The sequence below is a fragment of the Chinchilla lanigera genome, unplaced genomic scaffold (assembly GCF_000276665.1).
Source record: "Chinchilla lanigera isolate Chin_1 unplaced genomic scaffold, ChiLan1.0 scaffold00021, whole genome shotgun sequence".
In the NCBI taxonomy this organism is placed as follows: Eukaryota; Metazoa; Chordata; class Mammalia; order Rodentia; family Chinchillidae; genus Chinchilla; species Chinchilla lanigera.
The window spans coordinates 19,509,365-19,511,983 of NW_004955422.1; the positions used below are offsets into that span (position 1 = coordinate 19,509,365).

Genomic DNA, 2,619 nt, shown 5'->3' on the forward strand with positions numbered 1-2,619 from the left:
AAAAAGAGCGATGTATTCACTTGTGACCTATGCACAGAATCAGAGCCTAGTGTGCCTCACTTCTCACCTTTGGGAAAGGTCTGAAGAAGAAGAAAGTAAAAGTTCCATACATCTAAGGGAAGACAAACACTGTAGCAATGATTTTTTTTAAAAAAGGAAGAATGCCAAGTTAGTCGTGGAGTTGGATCACCACTAAGAATATGTTTCTGTTTCGTCACTTGGTTTCTAGTTCAACCTACCAGCTCAGACCTGTGCCTGAGCAACTGGGCAGCTCCTTCACTCCTCAGGCTTGCTTCGTGACCCCACCCTGGGGCGGTCTCTCCATTTGGACCCAGGCTGCTGCCCTGCAGTACACCCCTCTCTCTTAGTCCCGCCTGTGTACCTGCCAAGGGCGGGGGGTTGGGTGGCACCCTCGGAGTGATGCTAGGCTCCCCAAAGGAAGCTGTCACCCTTAGGCTCCTAGTAAGGAGCCCTGGGAGGTGACAGCTGGGCATTCATTCAGCTGGGAGGGAGATAGCACAGATTACAGATGCCTATCTAGTGGATGGGAGGAAGTCACCCTGGGGAAGGACTCGTCTGTATTTCAGCTGGTTTGGTGGTGGAAGAGTGGGGTTGGGAACTTTTTATTCCTTTTTTTTTTTTGAGACAGGGTCTTGCTATGCAGTCAGGCTGGCCTTGAGCTCCCTCTGTAGCCCAGGTTGGCCTTGAACTCCTGGCTGTTCTCCTGCCTCAGCCTCCCAAGTGCTGGGATTACAAGAGTGAGCCACCACACCAGCAGGATTGGGAACTATTGCACCATGACTTCCCTCCGCCCGTTGCACTGGAGATTGAACTCAGGGCCTTTGGACTGAGCTACATACCCAGCCTTTTGTTGTTGTTGTTTAATTTTTTTTATTTTGAGACAAGATCTTGCTAAATTGCCCAGGCTGGGCTTAAATTTGTGATCCTCTTGCCTCAGCCTCCCAGAGTGCTGAGGTTACAGGGGTGTACCACCATGCCCGGTGCACTGTGAATTCTTAGTATGTCATGATGGTTTTCCCAAATCCACTCAACTGGCACATACAGGACTGGAACTTCTCTCTTTTTTGGGGGGGGGGTGGTACCAGGACTCGAACTCACAATCTCACGCTTGCCAGACAGGCACTGTGCTGCTGAGCTATATCCCCGGCCCCTGGAACTTCTCTTTAGTCAGGTTCTGTCCCTGAAAGGACAGGAAAAATCATCAAGAATAACAGTCAGAAAACCAGAAACTCACATAGGAGACCTGGGTTATTGGGGCAGATGTCAGAAGTCATATTCAAGGGGTGGCTGTAGCAGTGTGAGGGAAACATTGCCTATTGGTCACTGAAAAATTCCCTCTAAAGACTCTAATCCCCAGGAGAAAGAAATACAACAAAGGTTTTAAGTCAGAATATAAGTAGTTGACCTAATTATAAGGTTGTCTTTCTATTTGTTTAATTAGTAGATACTTCTGTGGTGTGGGACAGCAAGGTCAAAACATAGCCCTGTATATTAACAATGCTGTCCCGGGGCTCTGGAAACAGTGGTGACCAAGTGTTCAGCTACAGTCTTGTTCTGTCTTAGTCTCCAGGATGGCATGGATCAGAAATGGAGGAGCATATTGAAGCAGCATCCCAAAAATTAGTTCTGAAAAACACCGAAAGGGAAGAAAAATTGAGCGCCTTGAGATCCAGCCATGACCTAAGGGGGCCGCAAATGAGTTGCCTCACCCTGAGGCGCCTCTCGGGGAGCCCTGGAGGCAGTGAGTGACTCAAGTCACATGCGGGACAGGGCTGCTGACGGGCGTTTCCTGCGCCTGTCATCCCGTCAGCCAGACACTGCACAGCGTTTGTTTGCCAAATTGTGGTACATTATGCAAATCTAAGTTCAGTGAAATTAATGCTTAGAAATACAGCTAGGAAAATCTAGAAAAGCCCTGTGACAAAGTGTGATTACTGAGATTAGAGTGCTTTGAACTTGAGCAGTAGGGAATCTTGCAAACTCGTAGGATTAACCAGGACAAGTACCCCTCTCTTAGGAGAAGCACTCACATTTGTACAGGATCCCAGCGCTATGGGAGAGGTATTTCAGGTACTTTAGGGCTGCCTTACGAGGGAAGGAAAGAGGCAGAACATCTTCCAACACCCAGAGGAAGTTTCCTTTCCACAAAACCCTGGAGTTTGAATCATCTGGGTTGGTTAACTGGGCAGAAAAAGAAACCGTGAGGAAGGAACCTGCGCGCAGCTCCGGAGGACGTGACGGGGTGAACGCCACACCGCAGCCTCCTCGGTGTCCAGAGTTGAGCCCCAGCCCTTGCTGTAAGATGTGAAGAGTCACTCCAAATTTATAAGCTCATTAAACAAGTACTTTTGACTGTCTACATGTATGGCTTTAAAAAAAAAATACACAGACTGCTTCCAGCCGCACCCAGACCTTCTCCAACCACTTAGCTGGCAGTTTTTTCATCTAATTACTCAAGTGAGCGTCTGTTATTTACACAGTTTGTGGAAGGCAGGGCAGAAGGGATTTGTGGTTCAGTACCCCTGGCAGGCCATAGGGTCAAGTTCAGACCATCTTTTGAAATCAGTTTTACCTGTCAGGTGACCGGAAACCGCTGGA

General features: G+C 48.4%; 1 protein-coding gene across 1 annotated transcript in view; it reads left to right on the plus strand.

The window, feature by feature from the left end:
- The window catches only part of LOC102020351 (myb-like protein X), a 17,271-nt gene extending 14,893 nt beyond the window's left edge, over window positions 1-2,378 (plus strand). Inside the window, exon 6 of the mRNA XM_005384968.2 lies at window positions 1,585-2,378. The gene's annotated coding sequence lies outside the window, so the exon portion shown is untranslated. The remainder of the gene's footprint in view (window positions 1-1,584) is intronic.
- The last annotated feature ends 241 nt before the right edge of the window (window positions 2,379-2,619 follow it).